General features: G+C 41.9%; 1 protein-coding gene and 1 non-coding gene across 32 annotated transcripts in view; both read right to left on the bottom strand.

Annotated features, from left to right (window-relative positions):
- The window catches only part of sorbs2b (sorbin and SH3 domain containing 2b), a 344,867-nt gene that overhangs the window by 201,405 nt on the left and 120,042 nt on the right, over positions 1–23,420 (bottom strand). For 2 of the 31 annotated variants that reach the window (XR_011593115.1, XR_011593093.1), the window contains exons 1-2: positions 4,762–4,954; positions 4,104–4,218 (exon numbers count right to left, since the gene is read on the bottom strand). The exons of 26 other annotated variants lie outside the window; for them this stretch is intronic. The gene's annotated coding sequence lies outside the window, so the exon portion shown is untranslated. Of the gene's footprint in view, positions 1–4,103; positions 4,219–4,761; positions 4,955–23,420 lie in introns of those variants that run through there. 3 more of the 31 variants (XR_011593117.1, XR_011593094.1, XR_011593095.1) reach the window with 2 other exon arrangements.
- Positions 6,670–6,830, bottom strand: LOC139278550 (U1 spliceosomal RNA). Its single transcript, XR_011596297.1, has one exon. It is a non-coding gene; the product is annotated as a U1 spliceosomal RNA (small nuclear RNA).

Raw genomic sequence — 23,420 nt, forward strand, 5'->3', positions numbered from 1 at the left:
ACTGACATTTATACAGGGCCTCTATTTTCCCCATGTACAGTGGCGGTTACATAGGGACATTTGTCGGAGGCAAAAAGCCATTGGTTTTCATCTGACTAGTCTCAAAGTTCAAAAACATACCATGGTATATTCGTACCGCCTCTCTCTCTCAATTACTTCTTTTGCTAAAAATATATCCTGCTCCCTTTGAATTTCACGTCACCATTTGTCTCCACTGCCTCCCGGGCATTCACCATCTTTTGTATGAAATAATTAAATTAAACGGTTTACAGTATGGATGTGTCAAATAATTGATTATGGTTCATTTAATCTATACCCTTTACATTGCCTCAATGTGTGCCCTCAACTCCACTTTCCTGCCTGTTCACCATAACCCTTGACTCCCCTACAGTTCAAGATATATCTGCTTTATTTCTAAATTGTGCCATGGGATCTTACAAGTCCACCTGAACCAGCAGATGGGAGTTCAGTACTTCCTCATGTTAGTAGCTCAATAGCAGATTATAATGCTCAAATCCACAACCTTCTGATTCCGAGGCAGGAGTGTTACCAATTTAGCCAAGCTAATACACAAGAGGTTAGGGTTAAAAGGTTTTAAGAATTATACACACGCAAGGAAGATAAAGGCTATTCAACAATGTGGGGCAACTTAAAGCAGTTCAACAAAATGTTTTGAGTGCACAGTGAAGAGGTGCTGGGGTTACATTTCTATGGCAGTTCTCCCAATTGATGATCATAGCTTTGGGAAGATCCGGGGAAACCACAGAGAAATGGTATAAACACCATTCACACCGTTTCTCCAGGGTTTCTGTGGATCTGCCATGCACACTTGCATAGTCTGTATTGAAGTCCACTGGTATTTTAACACTAGAAAGAACTTCAGGAATCCAACATGAGTTTTGGACAAACAAGTCATTAAAGATAGAGCCTTAAAAAAGTCAAAAACAGCAGACAGCAAGAAAATGGATTTAAAGAGAATATAAACAACAAATTCGGGGGGAGAAATTGACCAGCCTTGCACACGTTTTTCCGCCAATATTTCGTCTTTTTTGCCGGTAAAAGGTACTCACCTAAATTGGCCAAAGTTAACAAATAGCGGTGTTGAAATATCATGAAAAGTGGATCGACTATGTGCAACGTCAAAAAAAAATACCACTTAAAATTGGCTGTTCGGCGAACCCGTACGCAGGGTGAAAAAAAAAACGGCTAAAAAAAGCCTGCGTTGAAGCCCCAAAAACAGCAGTAGGTATGAAGACCTACAAAAAAGTAAGTTGAAGTTTTTATTTTTTAATTCTTTTTCAATGATTCATTAGTTAAGTGTATAGTGAATGTTTTCTGATGGTTTATTTTTTGATTTTTAATCAGATCATGGCTGATCTGATCCTGGACTCAGCTCCACTTCCCTACCCGCTCCCCATAACCCTTCACTCCCTTATCGCTCACAAATCTGTCCATCTCCACCTTAAATATATTCAATGGCCAGTCTCCACAGCTCTCTGGGCAGAAAATTCCACAGATTTACAACCCTCAGAAGAAATTCCTCCTCATCTCAGTTCTAAATGGGTGACCCCTTATATTGAAACTATACCCCCTAGTTCTCGATTTCCCAATGAGGGGAAACATCCTCTCTGAATCTACCTTGTCGAGCCCCTTCAGTACCTTATATGTTTTAATAAGATCACCTCTCATTCTTCTAAACTCCAATGAGTATAGGCCCAACCTATTCAACCTTTCTTCATAAGTCAACCCCTTCATCTCAGGAATCAATCTAGAGAACCTTCTCTGAACTGCCTCCTTTGCAAGTGTATCCCTCCGAAGGTGACCAAAACTGTACACAGTACTCTAGGTGTGGCCTCACCAATACCCGGTACCATTGCAGCAGGAGTTCCCTGCTTTTAAACTCCATCCGCTTTGCAATTAACCTTCCTGATCACTTGCTGTACCTGCATACTAACTTTGTGTTTCATGCACAAGGACCCCCAGGTCCCTCTGTACTGCAGCATTTTATAATTTATCTCCATTTAAATAATAATTTTCTTTTTTCTTTTTCCTTATACTTTCTCACATTATACTCCATCTGCCAAATGTTTGCCCACTCACTTAGCCTGTCTATATCCCTTTGCATATTTTTTGTGTCCTCCTCACAATTTGCTTTCCCACCCATCTTTGTATCATCAGCAAACTTGGCTACATTACACTCGGTCCCTTCATCCAAGTCATTAATATAGATTGTAAATAGTTGAGGCACCAGCACCGATCCCTGCGGCATCCCACTAGTCACTGTTTGTGAACCGGAAAATGATTCATTTATCCAGACTCTCTGTTTTCTGTTAGTTAGCCAATCCGCTATCCATGCTAATATATTACCCACAACCCTTGAGCTTTTATCTTGTTCAGTAGCCTTTTGTGTGTCAACTTATCGAATGCCTTCTGGAAATCCAAATACACCACATCCACTGGCTCCCCCTTATCCATCTTGCTCGTTACATCCTCAAAAAATCCAGTAAATTTGTCAAACATGATTTCCCTTTCATAAAACCATGCTGGCTCTACTTGACTGTATTATGTTTTTCCAATTGTCCTGCTACTGCTTCCTTAATAATGGACTCCAGCATTTTCCCAACGACAGATGTTCGGCTAACTGGTCTAAAGTTTGTGGATTCAAACCCGAGTCCTGAGACATAGAAATATAGAAACATAGAAAATAGGTGCAGGAGCTGGCCATTCGGCCCTTTGAGCCTGCGCCACCATTCAATATGATCATGGCTGATCATGCAACTTCAGTACCCCACTCCTGGCCTTTTCTCCCTACCCCTTGATCCCTTTAGCCATAAGGGCCACATCTAACTCCCTTTTGAATATATCCAATGAACTGGACTCAACAACTTTCTGTGGTAGAGAATTCCATAGCTTCACGATTCTCGAGGTGAAAAAGTTTCTCCTCATCTCTGTCCGATATGGCTTACCCCCTTATTCTTAGACTGTGACCCCTGGTTCTGGACTTCCCCAACATCGGGAACATTCTTCCTGCATCTAACCTGTCCAATCCCATCAGAATTTTATATGCTTCAATGAGATTCCCTCTCATTCTTCTAAATTCCAGTGAATATAAGCCTAGTCGAGCCAGTCTTTCTTCATATGTCAGTCCTGCCATCCTGGGAATGAGTCTGGTGAACCTTCGCTGCACTCCCTCAATAGCAAGAATGTCCTTCCTCAGATTAGGACTTGAGCATATAATCTAGACTAACACTCCAGTGCAGTACTGAGGGAGTGCTGCACTGTTGAAGGTGTCGTCTTTTACAAGAGACCTTAAACCAAAGTTCTGTCTACCCTCTCAGGTGGATGTAAAGGATCCCAGACATTATTTTGAAGAGCAGGGGAGTTCTCCTGATGTCCTGGCCAACATTTATCCCTCAACCAACACCTCAATGCCATTTGTGGGATCTTGTGATGCATAAATTGGCTCTCGCGTTTCCTACATTGCAATGTGACTACACTACAAATGTAATTCAATGGCTGTAAAGCGATTTGGCATGTCCCAAAGTCGTGTTATAAAGAAGTAGCACAAAAGTGGTTGATAAATTCCATTTCAAATTGTTCTAACTGCATGTGAAATGTATAATCTGCAATCTTTTCCAATACATCCAAGAGCAGGGAGGTTATGCTTGGACTGTATAAAACACTAGTTAGGCCACAGCTAGAGTACTGCGGTGCATTTCTGGTCACCACATTACAGGAAAGATGTGATTGCACTAAGGGTACAGAGGAGATTTACGAGGATGTTGCCTGGACTGGAGAATTTTAGTTATGAGGAAAGATTGGATAGGCTGGGGTCGTTTCCTCTGGAACAGAGGAGGCTGAGGTGTATAAAATTATGAGGGGCCTGGAAAGAGTGGATAGGAAGGATCTATTTCCCTGAGCAGAGGAGTCAAAGGGGCATAGATTTAAAGTAATTGGTAGGAGGTTTAGAGGGGATTTGAGGGTAAATTGTTTCAGGCAGAGAGTTGTGGGGGTCTGGAACTCACTGCCGGAAAGGATGGTAGAGACAGAAACCCTCACCACATTTAAAAAAATACTTGGATGTGCACTTAAAGTGCCCGTACCTGCAAGGCTACGAACCAAGAGCTGGAAAGTGGGATTAGGCTGGATAGCTTTGTCGGCTGGCGCAGACACGATAGGCCTAAATGGCCTCCTTCGGTGCTGTAACTTTCTATAATTCTATGACATAGAGAGAAAATGAGGTAGTATCAAAAGAGACGTCATATCTGAAAGCCTTTACTTTTATGGCATTTTTCTTCCCTTCTCTTCTCTCACGGACCATTGATTCCTTACTGTGGCATGCTTCTCACGGCACCCTTTGCCACCTCAACTCAAATCACCACTATTTTTGAGGGAGCCATAACAGCAAGTGTATTCTGTTTAATTGATTTAACTGGGGGCCTTACTGGTGAGCTTGATCGCAACACATGCAGACCTCCCGTAAGTTCCTGGAGAGCAATCAAGTGCAGGAACCTCGACCGACTTTTCTCTCCCTAAACTAGAAATATTGAGGCCAAGTCTAGTGCAACCACCACCAACCCTATTGACATCCGTTAACTCTGCACAGATCAGGTACTGAACCTGCGTCTGGTCCATTTTACTCAACTACTAATTGGATAAGTTCACCGTGGCATCAGGGGAGCTCGAAAGCTTTATTTAACATGTCGCAAATGACAAATCAATAAATAAAATAAACTAATAAATGTAAACAGAAACACTTACCAGCAAAAGATGTCATTTTTAGTTTAAGTAGCTTTTTTTTTTTTAAAAACACCCCAAATTAATCTTCAGACGTTTCTGTCCGTGTAGTTACAGGAACACTATGTAGGTTCTATAAAGCTCGTTCAGCCGATGATGGCACATTTCAATGGCACACAGCTCTATTTACCTTCTCCACAAAACACAGACAAAATACCTTCACTAGTGTCAGATAAGCTAATCAAGAAAACATGTTCACTTATGTATCAAATTTTCCGAGGTGTCACAATGCATCATTTTCCTGGAATATTAAATAGCACTTACACAATGCATGAAGCATTTTAACCTTGGTCAAGATCTTGAAAACAAAAATGAAGCAATTCATTTGTAGTTCGCTGTGTAATTCTATCTTTGCCCTAGCCTTGGTAAGCTGATATATTTTATACTACATTAGGTGACTGGTTACATCGATCTGACTTGTTCAGTCGCTGGCCTTCTTTATGCAATACAAATGTGCTTATAAAAAATGTTGTTCAAATCAGACCCGTCACCAAACATAAGCTAGCAAATGGATATTCATGTACAACCTGTTGTTGAAGAGTTTACTAAATATTCACCACTTGTTCTCAGCGAACAGCAATACAAAGGCAGCTGGTGTCAGTTATAAATGTGTGTGCAAACATTTTGAACATTCATATACAAGAGTTGCAGTTTAAAAAGGGAGGCAACGGCATAGTGGCTTTCACTCAAAGGAATAGAAAAGTGCACGGAAGAAAATAATATATCCCATATCAAATACACAGAGAGCAAAGATATTTAGTCACACCTCTAGCTAACTAGAACAGGTATTTAATGGAAGATTGAAGGTATCCAGTGTTCCCCAATTCTAATCTAAAAATATATTGTTTTTTATTTTCTAATTCCCCCACCTCCCTCTCCTTCACTAAGACCCTCCTTAAAACCGACTACTTTGATGGATCTTTTGATCACCCTTCCTAACAACTCCCTCTTTGACTTGTTGTCTATTCTTATTCCTTTGTGCAGTGTCTTTGGATATTGTTCTGCATTAAAGGCACTATTTAAATGTTTCTTGTTGTAGTTATGGTCGTTGTAGGTTCTTATCAGCTAATATATGGAAAATGGTTTTGATCATGTAAAATACAAATTCTACAGTATCAAAAATATTCTCTATATATTAGGATTTATAGAAGGGCCATTCTCCTTTAATGTAAGGAACAGGCAACAATGAAGTACAACAAGTACATATTGTAGCGATGCACTCAAAAAAGAGAAATGGACAGTATATTGTAGTTGCTTCGTGGGCTCTGCTTAAGAAATCATAGCAACACATCGCTATTAAGAATTAGTTGGTTTATTACCAAAAAGTTTAACAATCACAACACATTACTAGTTCAATTATTTTAGTTGTGCACTTTAAAATAATGCCCCCTGCAAGGGGGGGTCACATAGAAATATAGAAAATAGGTGCAGGAGTAGGCCATTCGGCCCTTCGAGCCTGCACCACCATTCAATAAGATCATGGCTGATCATTCACCTCAGTACCCCTTTCCTGCTTTCTCTCCATCGCCCTCAATCCCTTTAGCCATAAGGGCCATATCAAACTTCCTCTTGAATATATCACACTTCAAAATTATTTTTTTCCAGTGCCCTTTTTTTTTTGGGGGGGGGGGCTGCAGTTTTAGGGCACTAAAAAGAGAAATTATACAAGTGCCCCCTGGCTAAAAGGGGGGGGGGGCACTAAAACTGGCAAATTAAACAAATCCAACTTTAAACTTAAATGATCAGATTAAACGTTGGTTGCCAGGGGTGATGATGATATTACCAATTCATCCACCAGGCTCACAACCACCTGCTTCATCATGGATCCCCCGAATCCAACTGGCTGGGGTTTTATTGAGTCTTGTGAACATCAAGTGACTGGTTAATCCACTCAACAGCTCAATAAATTTTGCAGTCAAGTATCCCACATTTAGGGACATCGCAGGACTCAGCACACCCCAAGTGCAATGGGCTAGCCTCAGCCTGGGGGCACCCCCTGGGTGATCAGGATCACTCCCCTGCCAGGTAACAAACCTGTGAGCATATCACAGGTGCATACATTACAGACATAATAGGACAGAGACTTGGGCCTGCTCATTCTTAGTTGTGAATATTGCTCAGAGATGTCACACACAACAGTGCCCAGCATAATCAGTTGGCATCTCACTGGCAGTGCCATATCTCAGGGCTGGCAAAATCAGGTGAAAGTCTTCCCCATTTTGAAAAATTTAAGCCAAGGATGTAATAAACCAGGATTGGGTGGAATTTGCAGGTTTGTAGAATGCAAGCGGGTCGGAAGAAAACACAAGCATTTACCTTATCTGTGTTTCTTGCACACAAACCATGTCAACATCTTCCTCCTACCTTAGTATTAAAGTAATAACCCTGTGCTCCCTGTTAAATCCAGAACCTTTTCTAATGCATTGTGCTTCATATTAGACTGTTCCATAAATTAAAGGAGAATGTTACTCAAAGGAGGGAAGGAAGGAAAATACTTTCAGCATCACAATGATATCCAACCAGGGTGGAAGGCAATGCTGATTTTCGGGGTTAGTTAACACCCCACACCTGATTTTCCTCGACAAAAGGGAAGCCAGATTAACCACAAGCAACGAATACAATGCTTGCCCAGGCTTGGCAATAATGTCACAGGGTGGGAGTTTATGCTGGTCAATGTTTCAATTATCCATTGATATGCGGCAAGCCCAATTAGCAGAGCCAAACAGCACGATTTACTGCAGAAAGATATCATTTATGGTTCATGCATGTTTCTGGAATTAGGCGCCAAGGTCAGACTTTTCATGTTTGTTTCTCAACCCCACTTTTATGATACTATTGTTTTTGAAAACACAAAGCACTATTCACAAAATGAATGGTTTCCATAGGGAAAATGCTCAGCTCAACTTAATACAACTACTAACTAAAGTAATAGAGGAGGGACATTTTTTCCTGCCTAAGACCTCATGGAGCAGCTTCAACAATTCAAGTAAAGAATATTAAAGGCATCTATTACATATTAGTAACAGAGTATATACCAAGTAATTGGAACATTTATTTAGAGAGACAATCCTTCATGCTCCATCCATTAGCAGGCTCTGCTTAATAAGAATGACAACAATAACTACTTGACTTTATATAGCGCCTTTAACATAGTAAAATATCCATTGCAGGTGATTTTCTGGATAGATAAGAATGGAATCAGGCAAGGGCAGTTCCACCCAGCTGGACGACGGAGGAGAGGTGTTGGAGGAGGACAGTGTGATCAACCTTGTCAAAGGCTGCGGACAGGTCGAGAAAGTTGAAGAGGGATAGAGCACTACGGTCACATACACTGTCATTTGCAACTTTGATTAGGGCTGTTTCAGTGCCGTGGCAATGGCGGAAATCTGATTGGAGGGATTCAAACATGGAGTTGCAGGAAAGGTGGGCACAGATTTGGGAGGCAACAACACGTTCAAGGACTTGAGAGGAATGGAAGGTTGGAGATGGGCGGTAGTTTGCAAGGACAGAGGGGTCAAGGATACATTTTTTGAGGAGGAGGGTGATGAAGGCAGATTTGAAAGAGAGGGAGGTGAGATCATTGTTTTCTCATCACAAGGGTGCTCCTGCTAACATACTTGAGAAGACCACACTTGATCAGCTCCGCTGGGCAGACCACATCGTTCGCATGCCAGACACAAAATTCCCAAAGCAAGCGCACTACTCGGAATTCCTTCCTGGCAAATGAGCCAAAGATGGGCAGTGGCAACGTTACAAGGACACCCCCAAAGCCTTCCTGATAAAGTGCAACATTCCCACTGACACCTGGGAGACCACCCAAAGTGGAGGAAGCGCATCCGGGAGTGCGCTGAGCACCGAGTCTCGTCGCCAAAAGTGTTCAGAAATCAAGCGCAGGCAGCGGAAAGAGCGTACGGCAAACCAGTCCCACCCATCCCTTCCCTCAACGACTGTCTGCCCCACCTGTGGCAGAATCTGTGGTTCTTGTATTGGATGTACAGCCACCTAAGAACTCATGTTAAGAGTGGAAGCAAGTCTTCCTCTATTTCGAGGGACTGCCTATGACGACGACAGTGACTTGAGAAGGTTCATGCAAGATCGAGGGTGTGATTGAACAAATTGGAATCTCGTTCATATAAAGTTTTACATTTCTTAAGGAGCAGTGTTTGTCAGTTTCATTTCATGTATTTACAGGGTGCATCTGAGCTGCAATAAAATAAAAACCTATACACTGTTGTTAATATTTTTGAGATTAGGGCCTTTCATTGCGTGCAGTAGATCAGATTATTCTGACTTTGACTACTTAAAATAGCAGTAGTATTTATTCTGTGGGTATCCTGATAAGATAAACCAAAGCCAATCATGAGGTCAGAGTCAAATACCGCTGTACTCGAAGTAAATGTCAGATTGGATCTTGTGAACAAGAAGCCGAGATAACTGCACAGGCTGGAAATAAGAATAGTAATGTCCTGATCTGAGAGCCTTTTCATTTTTATAAATAGATAGATAAATCAAAATGATTCATTAGTTGCTAACAGAAAGTGCCCCCAGAAAAGGAGTGTTGAAGTTAGATGATATATCAACAAGATTCACAATTGAATGTGTATGAAATCACCTTGTAAATTCATACTGATTGCATAGTTCCAATAATGTGTTTTGTGAATAAAATTCTATTGTATTGATAAAATATGATAAAAATGTATGAATGTGTTTTTCACAAAATATTGTACATCAGATCTATTTATTGTAGTCATCTACAAAACATCTATTTATAGAAAGAGCTTCAACTAGTTTATGTCGTCTGTAGGACATAAAATGTATGTAGGATACAGAAATTTTTTTTTAAATGGCAGTACGGTACAGATCATCCTAAAATATTGAACCAATCAGAAAGCAATTAATTCATCGATCCTGAGCATAACTATGAAAAGTTTTTCCCAACTTTTTTCAATGGCCGTATTCCTTCCTCACATGCCTCACATAGAATCATAGAATGGTTACAGCTCAGAAGGCCGTCATTAAGCCCATTAAGCCTGTGCCAGCTCTCTGCAAGAGCACTTCAGCTAGTCCCACTCCCCCGCCCTTTCCTCCCCTCGCAGCCCTGCAATGTTCTTTTCCTTTAGGTACTTATCCAACTCCCTTTGAAAGCAGTGATCGAGTCTGCCTCCACCATCCTTTCAGGAAGTGCATTCCAGATCTTAACCACTCGCTGCGTTCAAAAGATTTTTCTTATGTCGTCTTTGGTTCTTTTGCCAATCACCTTAATGCTGTGCCCTCTGGTTCTCGACCCTTCCGCTAATGGGAACAATTTCTCTCTATCTACTCTGTCCAGATCCCTCATGATTTTGAACACCTCTATCAAATCTCCTCTCAATCTTCTCTGCTCGAAGGAGAACAGCCCCAGCTTCTCCGGTCTATCCACTTAACTGAATTCACTCATCCCTGGAATCATTCTCGTAAATCTTCTCCGTACCCTCTCGAAGGCCTTCACATCCTTCCTAAAGAACAGTGCCCAGAACTAGACACAATACTCCAGTTTGAGACTGAACCAGTGTTTGATACGGGTTCATCATAATTTCCACGTTTTTTTACTCCATCCCTCAATTCATGAAGCCCAGGATCCCGTAAGCTTTTTCAACTGCTTTCTCAACATGCCCTGCCACCTTCAACATATATCCCATTGGTCTCTCTGTTCATGCGCCCCTTTCGGATTGTACTATTTAGTTTATATTTCCTCTCCTCATTCATTCTATCAAAATGTATCGCTTCACACTTTTGTGTGTTAAATTTCATCTGCCAAGTGCCCACCCATTCCACCAGCCTGTCTATGTTCTCTTGAAATCCATCACGATCCTCCCCACTGTTCACTATACTGCCAACTTTTCTGACATCTGCAAGTTTTGAAATTGTGCCCTGTACATCCACATCCAAGTTATTAATATATATCAAGAAAAGGAGTGGTCCTAGAACTGACCCCTGGGGAACACCACTCAATACCTTCCTCCAGTTCGGAAAACAACCAATCACCACTACTCTCTGTTTTCTGTCACTTAGCCAATTTCGTATCCCTGCTGCCACTGTTCTTTTTATTCCATGGGCTTCAACTTTGCTGGCAAGCCTATTATGTGGCACTTTGTCGAATGCCTTTTAAAAATCCATGTACATTATGTCAACTGCATTACCCTCATCATCCCTCTGTTACCTCATCAAAACACTCGATCAAGTTGGTTAAACACTATTCACCTTTAACAAATCCGTGCTGGCTTTCCTTAATTAATCCACACTTGTCCAAGTGACTGTTAATTTTGTCCCTGATTACTGTTTCTAAAAACTTCCCCATGAGCGAGGTTAAACTGACTGGCCTGTAGTTGCTGGGTTTATCTTTACACTATTTTTTGAACAAGGGTGCAACATTTACAATTCTCCAGTCCTCTGGCACCAGCCCCATTTCCAAGGAGGATTGAAAGATTACGGCCAATACGACCGCGATTTCCACCTTTATTTCCCTCAGCATCCTAGGATGCATCGCGTCCGGTCCTGGTGACTTATCTACTTTAAGTATAGCCAGCCTTTCTAGTACCTCCTCCTTATCAATTTTTAGCCCATCCAGTATCTCCTCTACTTCCTCTTTCACTGTGTCTATGGCAGCATCTTCTTCCTTGGTGAAGACAGATGCAAAGTATGCATTTAACACCTCAACCATACCCCTCTGTCTCCAACGTAAAGTGGACAAGGGAGAACCAGTTGATGTGGTATATTTGGACTTTCAGAAGGCTTTCGACAAGGTCCCACACAAGAGATTAATGTGCAAAGTTAAAGCACATGGGATTGGGGGTAGTGTGCTGACGTGGATTGAGAACTGGTTGTCAGACAGGAAGCAAAGAGTAGGAGTAAATGGGTACTTTTCAGAATGTCAGGCAGTGACTAGTGGGGTACCGCAAGGTTCTGTGCTGGGGCCCCAGCTGTTTACATTGTACATTAATGATTTAGACGAGGGGATTAAATGTAGTATCTCCAAATTTGCGGATGACACTAAGTTGGGTGGCAGTGTGAGCTGCGAGGAGGATGCTATGAGGCTGCAGAGTGATTTGGATAGGTTAGGTGAGTGGGCAAATGCATGGCAGATGAAGTATAATGTGGATAAATGTGAGGTTATCCACTTTGGTGGTAAAAACAGAGAAACAGACTATTATCTGAATGGTGACAGATTAGGAAAAGGGGAGGTGCAACGAGACCTGGGTGTCATGGTACATCAGTCATTGAAGGTTGGCATGCAGGTACAGCAGGCGGTTAAGAAAGCAAATGGCATGTTGGCCTTCATAGCGAGGGGATTTGAGTACAGGGGCAGGGAGATGTTGCTACAGTTGTACAGGGCCTTGGTGAGGCCACACCTGGAGTATTGTGTACAGTTTTGGTCTCCTAACTTGAGGAAGGGACATTCTTGCTATTGAGGGAGTGCAGCGAAGATTCACCAGACTGATTCCCGGGATGGTGGGACTGACCTATCAAGAAAGACTGGATCAACTGGGCTTGTATTCACTGGAGTTCAGAAGAATGAGAGGGGACCTCATAGAAACGTTTAAAATTCTGACAGGTTTAGACAGGTTAGATGCAGGAAGAATGTTCCCAATATTGGGGAAGTCCAGAACCAGGGGTCACAGTCTAAGGATAAGGGGTAAGCCATTTAGGACCGAGATAAGGAGAAACTTCTTCACCCAGAGAGTGGTGAACCTGTGGAATTCTCTACCACAGAAAGTAGTTGAGACCAATTCACTAAATATATTCAAAAGGGAGTTAGATGAAGTCCTTACTACTAGGGGGATCAAGGGGTATGGCGAGAAAGCAGGAATGGGGTACTGAAGTTGCATGTTCAGCCATGAACTCATTGAATGGCAGTGCAGGCTAGAAGGGCTGAATGGCCTACTCCTGCACCTATTTTCTATGTTTCTATGCGTAGGTCTCCTTTTTGGTCCCTATTCGGCCTCACCACTCCTCTTACTACCGTTTACTATTTATATGCCTGTTGAAGACTTTTGGGTTAGCTTTTATGTTAGCTGCCATTCTATTCTCATATCCTCTCTTTGCCCCTCTTATTTTCTCTTTCTATATTTAGCCTGATTCTCCGATGTATTCTTGACCTGATATCTATCATACGCACTCCTTTTCTCTTTTGTCATTCAGAGAGCTCTGACTTTAGTTGCCCTACCTTCCCCCCCTCCCCCCCCCACCCAGAGTAGGAATGCACCTCGACTATACCCAAACTATTTCCTCTTTAGAGGCAGCCCATTGCTACATTACAGGTTTGCCTGCCAATCTTGACTCCAATTTACCCGGGCCAGATCCGTTCTCAATCCACTGAAATTGGCCTTCCTCCAATTAAGTATTTTTACTCCAGTTTGCTCCCTGTCCTTTTCCATAAGCTAATCTAAACCTTATGATAATATGATCACTGTTCCCAAAATGTTCCCCTACTGACACTTGCTCCACTTAACCCACCTCATTCCCCAGAACCAGATCCACCAATGCCTCCTTCCTCGTTGGACCGGAAATGTACTGATCAAGAAAGTTCTCCTGGAAACACTTCAGAAATTCTTCCCCCGCTCTGCCCATAACAGGATAGTTGAAGTTCCCCATTATCACTACTCTATAGTTCTTGCATCTCTCTGTAATTTCTCTGCAAATTTGCTTCACCATATTTTTCCCACTAGTTGGTGGCCAAAAGAATACATCTAGTAGTGTAATGGCATCTCTATTATGTAGATTCTGTCCATGACCTCTCAAGGACATCCTCCCTCTCCAGCACTAACATTCCCCTTAACCAATACTGGCACACCCTAACTTTTCTGAACACCTTATATCCATGAATATTTAATACCCAATCTGCCCTTTGTTGAGCTAGGTCTCCATTATTGCCATGACATATAAATAGGCCCTCATCAACTCCAGAAATGATAGGAAACATTTTTTGTATAATGCAAATTTACTAGTCTGAATGTGGTTTTGCAAAATATAATGGAAATGTTCACCAATTGTGATCTGTAGAAAATTTGAAATATCAATTGCAGAAAATAGTTTTAAGTATTTGCTCATTGTTCATGCACTATTTAATAAATATATTTTATCACATCTAATTAGTATCTAATATATACTCCCGCTTAACCAATCCAGGTTATTAGTGAGTTATTATGTAGGCAAATGCAGCTGTTCTATCCAGTGCAAGATCCCAAAATGCCAATGAGATAAATGAACAATTCATCTTTTTTGGTGGTGTTGATGGAGGAAAGCAAGTTGACACATTGGGAGAACTCTGCTCTTCTTCACAGTGCCACAGAATCTTAAATGCCCAAACAGGCAGACAGACCTCCATTCAGCCCGCAAGCATTACCCCGAGCTTCCGGTCGCTTGTCATTTTAATTCCCTGCTCTACTCCCACTCTGACCTCTGCCTTCTGCACTGTTCTAACGGATGCTCGAGGAACAGCACCTCATCTTTCCATTTGGCACTTTACAGCCTTCATGACTCGACATTGAGTTCAACAATTTCAGATCATAGCCACTGCTCCCATTTTTTCCCCAGACAGCAGGTGCTGGTAATGGTTCTGCCATTGCCAGTTACGCCTCCTCTAGACCCATCTTTTGTTTCTTCACTTGTCCCATTACCACCCCCTATTACCTTGCCCCATTATCCCTTTTGTCATGTCATCTCTCCTGCCTTCCACCCTATCACAGACCTTCACTTTTGTTCTTTCCTCCTGTCTCACCTTTCCCCACCTCCACTTGCTTAAAACCGGTTACATCTCTAACTTTTTCCAGTCATCGACCTGAAACGCTAATTCTGTTTCTCTTTCTGCAGATGCTGCCTGACCTGCTGAGTATTTCCAGCATTTTCTGTCAATTTTAGGCAGACAGAGGTAATTTTAAGCAGAGGTACAGTTTAATATCTCATTCAAAAGATGGCACATCCAACTCTTAGTATTGTGCTGGAGTCCATGTCAGTTCAAAGTATATGCTCAAATTCTAGTGTGGAGCTTAAACCTAAAACTTGGTGACTCAAAGGCAAGATAGCTACTAAATTGGCCAAGCTGACACTAGCCTATGCTGACCTAAAGTATCAGTCAAGTTCAATTCTCAGCCTTAATTCAGCATTCCACAGCAAAGCTGTAAATCTGCCCACTTAGAGCACTAAAGAAAGCACAAGTTTAAAGTATTATTAAAATTATAGCCTGTAAATTAGTTTGAGGTTTTACACAGGACAACAAATCCTCGCAATAAATTCCTGGCCAAAAGTACTAATCAGTAAGAGAAGCACTCGACCGATTCAGTGCCTGGAGTCTAGAAGCCCACTTATTTTTGCTAACATGAACTAGCAACATTCATTCATGTACACCTTGCCCTACGTCTCTCCTCCTTAAACTTTCTCCACCATTGCTCCATGTGGCCATACCACTTCATTCAGCTGGAAATCATGGTAAACTCCTTCAGCCTCACAATGCTCCTCGCCCCCCACCCCCACCCCCAGGTGTCTGCGCTCCTCAAATTCTGCCCTCTTGAGCAATTATAATAGCTCAACCATCAGTGGCCATGCCTTCAGCTGCCTGGACCCAAGCTCTGGAACTCTCTCCGTAAACCTCTCCACCTCTCTTTCGTCCTTCAAGACGCTCCTTAAAACCTAACTCTTTGACCAACCTTTTGCTCACCTGCCGTAGTTTCTTCTTATCTGGCTTGGTGTTAAGTTAATTTTTTTGTCTTATAACACTGCCATGGCGTGCCTTGGGACATTTTACTGCGTTAAAGGCACTATATAAATACAAGTTGTTGTTGTTATAAACTGGAAGGACAGGCTGGAGTCTGGGCTGTTAATTTCTACAGAACTGGAAAGGCACAGCAATGGGTTATTGATTGCTACAGGGCTGGAAGAACAGGGCACTCTGCACAATAGATTCATTCGGTGCAAGGACATGGTAGTCCAGGCTGGAAGGACAGGAGAGTTAGATTCCTTATTTGATGGATTTGCATCATTTCCCAAAGAGGAAGTGCACAGCATTGGTCCTTCCAGCTTTTTGATCTTGCTGAGGTGAACTTTTATTCTGGTCATATCTATCCAAAAAATAGGCCAGTCGAGACTGGTTGCAGTCAGAGGCTGTACCTCTGACCATTCATAGGCATTCATTTAATGTTCTAATTAGAATTCGCAATATGGTTTTGAGGTCAATACAAATCATTTCCCTGCCCATACTAATCATGTTTGCTTTAGTCTCGACAATGCCAACATCTGCGGAGGCCTATATAGCTATCTTGATCAAGCGTGGTTCCTTCCCATCAGTTCGGAAGGTATGAATTTTAATCAGTGGCATGCGGGTTATGTACCTCAATTTCTGGAGACTGTGGCCCTGAGCTGCGTGTTCAGAGTGGGGAGAGGTCGGAGTTATGGACGGGAAATCCAGAAGTACAGGTTTCCCAGGTGTCACGAGTTTTTAAACTGCAGGACGTCTTTTAGAGCATAGTCGGGGGAAGTTAAATGGTGGTCAGGATGGTAGAGCGTGGTCAGGCGGGGTGAGATGGTGATCGGGGGGGGGCGGGTGGGGATCGTGACATGGTGGTCTGGGGTAACCACTGATCGCAAGGAGTGAAGCAGGTAATCTTGTTGGGCCTGGAGGAAACACTCCTGCTTGTCCTGGCCTACAAGCACTGCTGTATCAATTCTGCCCTTCTCGCCTCCTTTTACATGCAAGGTTAAGTGAGGCCAGGGAAACTTGTCCGAAATTATTAAATATAACATTTGTAAAAATGGAGGCATGCAGCCTCCTTAAAAGCAGTTACCGCCCACCTCCCGAGAACGGATTAGTCTCCCCCCTCCCCCAACCTCACCATTAAAACCGGAAGTGGACAGGTTGGAGTTGGGTTTGAAATGTTTTTAAATTTTAACTTCTCACCTGACCCAACCCAAACCCACGGGTTTTGGGAGATGGGAGGGGATTAAATTAACCCCCGTTTCAAGAAAGTATCCAACAGTGCCTGGAGCTCGTTAACCACCACAAAATCAACTGATCCTCACTGTATCTTCTCCCAGTTCGTTTTGATATTTAGCATGGTGCAAGCGATCAAACCTCTAATTCAGCTTGGTTGTATTTTGCTGAAATTAGCCACTCAGGGCTACCTTGGATGTAGCCCTCAGCTCTAATGCTCAATCTTTGAGCCAGGCATTGGTCATTGTGGTGAACGTACCAACAGTGGGGTGCTTCCTGCATTGACTTGCGGTTATGGTCCCATATAATAGAAGATCTGACATTCATAAAGCTGCACCTCCACATCAACTGCTGATCTTCACTTACCACTGCAAACAGCCATTCATTGTTAACTTCCTTTTCTTGCTCAGCAACAGGCCTTCTGCCCACCCCACCCACACACAGCCACCAGCTCCAGAGCTTTGCTACTGTTTGTGATCAGCTCAACTTAATCCACAATCGCAAAGTATATGGGGGAGGGAAGCGGTTTGAGAAAGGCTGTAAAATAGCTTACAGATCTTTATTTATCTGGTAAATCAGAGAGTGAGACAAGAAACACATTCCAAATAATAATTGTAAAACAAAATAAAATTCTGCAGATTGGCACATTAACAAGGTCACCACTAAATGCATCAAATGTTCCAGACAGTACAAACGAGGATTAGTTGCTTTTCTCGTATATGGCAGCATTTTTTAAATAACCTCAGGGTTAAATGTGGAACATTAATGCTGCTTTCATATGTCCAATAGATGACTGTACAGCATAGATCATATCTGAATGCTGAAGATGGTTTACATTTCAACAGACAAGAGTCAGTGTGATAATGAAAACCACTGTGATTTTCCTGGTAATCAGATGGATATACAATTAGAGGCAGCATCAAACATTATCTACGCCCACATAACCTGTTATTTACTGAGGACAGATAAACAGCCAAAATATAATTAGTCCTTCTTGGCTATTAGTCAATATTATTACAGGAAGGGTATAACTTCTGTGATTAATGGGCTTCAGCCTCTCCCCCAACAGACAGATATGCACATGATTTGTCTCACTTTTGAGTTCTTGCTTTCATACTATTTCATTTGAAGGCCAAGCGACAAAGCTGCTGATCTCTCTTGATAAACGGTGAAAATGTTCACCGTGTAACTGAATCATTTATTCAAGTTAGCAACATAAACTCAGGATTATCATGAGAAGAATGAAGGGGGAAGTTATGGAATTCCACATAAAATTCCCAGAAAAAAACGACTGGATTTTTATTTATACCAGTTAACCAGCTCATTAACTGTTAACTACACAGTCAGTACCATAGGCACACTATGATTAGCCACCGATTTCTCAGTACTGCTAATGAAATTGCATTCTCAGGAATCAAATTTTTCTGGAGTTTCTTAAATTACATTGGAAAATGGTTTCTTATATTTGACAAGTGAAACATGTTGCTGCTCTGACAGGCTGTGGCACCTTGAGATTCTTTATTCAAAAAACAGCAAGCTAAATTAAATAGGAAGATGTATTGTCTTGGTATGTTTGTGATTGCATTAGGAATTTCAACTTGCACTGTAGGTCAATTACAAGTAGGTCACCATCAGTCTCGGTGGTGCTCCACTATTTTAGACACGTACAGAATAAATATAGGTCATTACAGTGAAATCGGTGTTTTATTTCATTACTGTAAAGCCTAGGAATGCACAAATGCTCAGTGCCTATCGCACAGATGAAATCGAGATTTATCTAATAGGTGATGTTTTCTTAATTCATGCAACAAGAAAAAGCAGAAAACAATTTGCATCAAACTACATTTACTTAATATGATAGTTATCAAACACAACAGCTCTAAAATTCCGAAGGGATTCTCCCGGTCTCTTACAGCGACTCCACACATTTATACCGTTTCCCTTGGGGTTCTGCTCATCTCTTGCCAAATTTAGAGCAGGAAACTAGAAGAACCCCTGTACAATTTCAGGACCTAACTTAGAATCATACAGCACAGGTGGTGGCCATTCAGCTCATCAATATTAGGTTTAGAAAGTGCCTGGGTGGTCCAATAGACTAACAGCATTATTAAAGTCAGCTTCCTGCTGGATTGGAGTTATACTCTACATGGTTACAAAATAGATGAGTTGACGGCACAAATAGATACAAATGGGTATGATCTGATAGCCATTGCAGAGACATGGTTGCAAAGTGATCAAGGCTGGGAATATTCAGGGTTACTTGACAATTCAGAAGGTCAGACAGAAAGGAAAATGAGGTGGGGTAGCTCAGTCAATAAAGGATGAGATCAGTGCATTAGTGAGAAACGATATTGGCTCAGAAGATTAAGTTGTTGAATCAGTTTGATTGGAGATAAGGAATAATAAGGGGGAAAAGTCGTTGGTGGGTGTAGTCTATAGGCCCCCTAACAGTAGCTACACAGTTGGACGGAGTATAAATCAAGAAATAATGGAGGCTTGTAAAAAAAGGAGCAGCAATAATCATGGGTGATTTTAACATAGAAACACAGAAAATAGGAGCAGTAGGCGGCCATTCGGCCCTTCGAGTCTGCACCGCCATTCAATATGATCATAGCTGATCCTCTATCTCAACACCATATTCCCGTTTTTTCCCCATACCCCTTGATGCCTTGTGTGCCTAGAAATCTATCTATCTCCTTCTTAAATATATTCAGTGACTTGGCCTCCACAGCCTTCTATGGTAGAGAATTTCACAGGTTCACCACCCTCTGAAAACATTTCTCCTCATCTTGGTCCTAAATTTCTTACCCCGTATCTTGAGACTGTGACCCCTTGTTCTAGACTTCCCAGCCAGGAGAAACATCCTCCTCTCATCCAGTCTGTCCAACCCCATCAGAATTTTATACGTTTCATTGAGATTCCCTCTCATTCTTCTAAACTTTAGTGAATACAGGTCTAGTCGACCCAATCTCTCCTCATACAACAGTCTTGCTATCCCAGGAATCAGTCTGGTGAACCTTCGCTGCACTCCCTCTATGGGAAGTATATCCTTTCTTAGATAAGGAGACTAAAACTGCACACAATACCCTAGGTGTGGTCTCACCAAGGCCCTGTATAACTGTAGTAAGACATCCTTGCTCCTGTACTCAAATCCTCTTGCAATGAAGGCCAACATACCATTTGCCTTCACAACTGCTAACCTTCATATTGATTGGACAAAGCAAATTGACCAATGTAGCCTTGAAGAAGAGTTCATAGAGTGTATCCAGGATAATTTATTTGAAAAGTACGTTGCGGAACCAATCACAGAGCAGGCTATCTTAGATCTTGTACTGTGTAATGAGACAGGAGTAATAAACAATCTCCTAGTAAAGGACCCTCTAGGAATGAGTGACCATAGCATGGTTGAATTTCAAATTCAATTGGAGGGTGAGAAAGTTGGATCTCAAACCAGTGTCCTAAGTGCAAACAAAGGAAACTACAAAGGTATGAAGGTAGAGCTGGTTAAAGTGGACTGGGAAAATAAATTAAAATGTGGGACGGTTGATGAGCAGTGGCAGATGTTGAAGGAGATATTTCATAACTCTCAACAAAAATATATTCCAATGAGAAGTAAAGACTAAGAAAAAGGATAACCATCCGTAGCTAACTAAGGAAATAAGGGATGGTATCAAATTGAAAACAAGGGCATACAAAATGGCCAAGACTAGTGGGAGGCCAGAGGATTGGGAAACTTTTAAAAGCCAACAAAGAGCAACTAAAAAAATAATAGAGAGAGGAAAGGTAGATTATGAAAGCAAACTAGCACGGAATATAAAACAGATAGTAAGAGTTTCTACAGGTACATAAAAAGGAAAAAAGAGTGGCTAAAGTAAATGTTGGTCCCTTGGAGGACGAGACTGGGGAATTAATAATGGGGAACAGGGAAATGGCAGAGACTTTGAACAAATACTTTGGATCGGGCTTCACGGTAGATAACATTAAAAACATCCCGATGGTGGATAATCAAGGGGTATAGGGAGGGAGGAACTTAATACAATCACTATCAGAAAAGTAGTGGTATTGAGTAAAATAATGGGACTAAAGGCAGACATGTCCCTTGGACCTGACGGCTTGCATCCTAGGGTATTAAAAGAAGTGGCTGCAGAGATAGTGGATCCATTGGTTGTAATCTACCAAAATTCCCTGGATTCTAGGGATACCCCAACGGATTGGAAAACTGCAAATGTAACGTCCCTATTTAAAAAAGGAGGCAGACAGAAAGCAGGAAACTATAGACCAGGTAACCTAACATTTGTCTTTGGGAAAATGCAGGAGTCCATTATTAAGGAAGCAGTAGCAGGACATTTGGAAAAGCATAATTCAATAAAGCAGAGTCCCAACATGGTTTTATATAAAAGGGAAATCGTGTGTGACAAATTTGCTGGAGTTCTTTGAGGATGCAACGAGCAGGGTGGATACAGGGGAACCAGTGGATTTCCAGAAGGCATTCGATAAGGTGCCACATAAAAGGTTACTGCACAAGATAAAAGTTTGGGGGTAATTAGCCTGGATAGAGGATTGGCTAACTAACAAAAAAAAGAGTCGGGATAAATGGGTCATTTTCCGGTTGGCAAACAATAACTAGTGGAGTGCTGCAGGGATTGGTGCTGGGGCCTCACACTATATTAATGACTTGGATGAAGGGACCGAGTGTAATGTAGCCAAGTTTGCTGATGATACAAAGGGAGAGCAAATTGTGAGGAGGACACAAGAAATCTGCAAAGGGATATAGACAGGCTAAGTGAGTGGGCAAAAATGTGGCAGATGGAGTATAATGTGGGAAAATGTGAGGTTATCCACTTTGGCAGAAAAAATAGAAAAGCAAATTATAATTTAAATGGAGACAAATTGCAAAATGCTGCAGTACACAGGGCCCTAGGGGTCCTTATGCATGAAACACAAAAAGTTAGTATGCAGGTACAGCAAGTAATCAGGAAGGCAAATGTAATGTCAGCCTTTATTGCAAGGGGGATGGAGTATAAAAGCAGAGAAGTCCTGCTACAACTGTACAGGGTATTGGTGAGGCCACACCTAGAGTACTGCATACAGTTTTGGTCTCTGTATTTAAGGAAGGATATACCTGCATTGAGTATTGTTCAGAGAAGGTTCATTAGGTTGATTCCGGAGATGAGGGGGTTGACTTATGAAGATAGGTTGAGTAGGTTGGGCCTATACACATTGGAGCTCAGAAGAATGAGAGGTGATCTTATCAATACATAAAAGATAATGAAGGGACTCGACCAGGTGGATGCAGAGACGATATTTCCACTCATAGGGGAAATTAAAACGAGGCATAGTCTCAGAATAAGGGGCCGCCCATTTAAAACTGAGATGAGGAGGAATTTCTTCTCTCAGAGGGCTGTAAATCTGTGGAATTCTCTGCCCCAGAAAGCTGTGGAGGTTAGGTCATTGAATATATTTAAGACAGAGATAGACAGATTTTTGAGCGATAAGGGAATAAGGGGTTATAGAGAGCGGGGTCCATGATCAGATCAGCCATGATCTTATTAAATGGCAGAGCCTACTCCTGCTCCTACTCCTTATGTTCTTATGGTGCCAATCCCAGGTCTCTTCCTGGAAGGATCTTACATTGATTGGGTTTAGTGCAGTTCAGAGTCCAAAACCAGTTAAGCTGCTACTTTTGTGTTGATTCATACTTTGCAGAGACAAGAAACTGGCTATATAACTGAAGCCCATGTTAACATAATTAAAACAAGATTTACACCAATTATCTACTGATGTAAACTGATCCTTGTCTTCCTTTGGTTTATCTGATGTTTCTGTCCACTGAATGTAAACTGACTATTTTCTCACATATACATCCAATATTGGCTCCATATTTGGCTGGGGTCTCTGGGCATGGACCCTGCAGGCCTGTGCATTAATTCACCACTGAATGCTTCAATGCACCATCCATCATACCCAAACCTGCAAAGAATCCTGCAGCATGAAAACACCATCCTTCGAAATAGAATTTAAAATGGGAAAGGCACAACAGGGAGTTCAACTATTTTGCATTTTTTTTTTATTTAGACAGAAAGCGGGCTCAATGGAGAGATGACCTCTTTCTGCTGAATACTATTTGTATTATATTGGCACAACTCAATTATTTTACATCTATAATGTTATTCATTAATTATGTGAGTATATCAATATCCACACATCATGCTTCAGTTGGCAGAGAAATACTACCACTGAAAATTGTTAGAAATCTGGTGCAATATACAAATCATGTCCCTTAGGCCTTGGTACTGTTATATAGCTGACTGTAACTTATACAATTAAAAGCTATAAATAGCAGCCCGCTATCCTACATACACTTTCCTCTCCCGACATCCCCATTATGTTGAAATCAAGAGTCATCACTAGGTCTCTATGGTTAAGATCATGTCCGTTGTACCCCTTCGTGGACGGAATCCGCATTGTGACTCTGGGAGGAGCTCTTCCCTCACAGCCACACAGCACTGTCCCCCCGGTCATCAAAATCCACGGCGCGGCCTTGGACAACATGAACCATTTTCCATACCTTGGGAGCCTACTATCAGCAAGGGCAGACATCGACAATGAGGTCCAACACTGCCTCTAGTGCGCCAGCACAGCCTTCGGTCGCCTAAGGAAG

Source organism: Pristiophorus japonicus, chromosome 1, assembly GCF_044704955.1.
Source record: "Pristiophorus japonicus isolate sPriJap1 chromosome 1, sPriJap1.hap1, whole genome shotgun sequence".
NCBI lineage: Eukaryota > Metazoa > Chordata > Chondrichthyes > Pristiophoridae > Pristiophorus > Pristiophorus japonicus.